Source organism: Fukomys damarensis, unplaced genomic scaffold (genome assembly GCF_012274545.1).
Source record: "Fukomys damarensis isolate Sample0158 unplaced genomic scaffold, DMR_v1.0_HiC HiC_scaffold_25, whole genome shotgun sequence".
Lineage (NCBI taxonomy): Eukaryota > Metazoa > Chordata > Mammalia > Rodentia > Bathyergidae > Fukomys > Fukomys damarensis.
The window spans coordinates 12787633-12788168 of NW_022900937.1; the positions used below are offsets into that span (position 1 = coordinate 12787633).

At 31.3% G+C, this 536-nt stretch overlaps 1 long non-coding RNA gene across 1 annotated transcript in view; it reads right to left on the reverse strand.

Moving 5' to 3' along the window:
• LOC104874217 overlaps positions 1-536 on the reverse strand; it is an 85088-nt gene that overhangs the window by 56733 nt on the left and 27819 nt on the right. The gene's annotated exons all lie outside the window — the stretch shown is intronic.

Below are 536 nucleotides of genomic sequence, written 5' to 3' on the forward strand. Positions count from 1 at the left end.
TATATATATTTATATTTATATAAAAAGACTAATAATAGTATGTTAGGCATCGATAACAGCAACAGGTTTTCCAGGTTCTACAGTCATCTGAACAAAATCATAGACATTCAGCACATTCCATTAAAAACAAAACAAAACAAAATAAAAAAAGAAAAGAATAATATCCAAAAAACAGCAAAGTTCTGTTGCTGTTGTGGTTCCTGGCACCATTTTTTTTATTAGCATCTTAATCATCATCTGTAAAGAGAACATTCTAGAGTAATATCATTAAATGTAGCTCTGATAAAGCACGGTCCCTACTATGTATCATAAAGCAGGTACAAGATATTTTACATTGATAGAGGTATGACACAGTACCGTCCTACATCAATAATACTAGAATCAATTTTGGTTTGAAATTTACTTAGTCTGCAAATAAAATTGCTACCCCTGTTTTTTTCTGGGCTCCTGTCACATGGAGAATTGTTTTCTATCTTTTCACTTTCAGTCTATGGGCTTCTTTTTGTGCTAGGTGTGTTTCTTGTATACAACATATT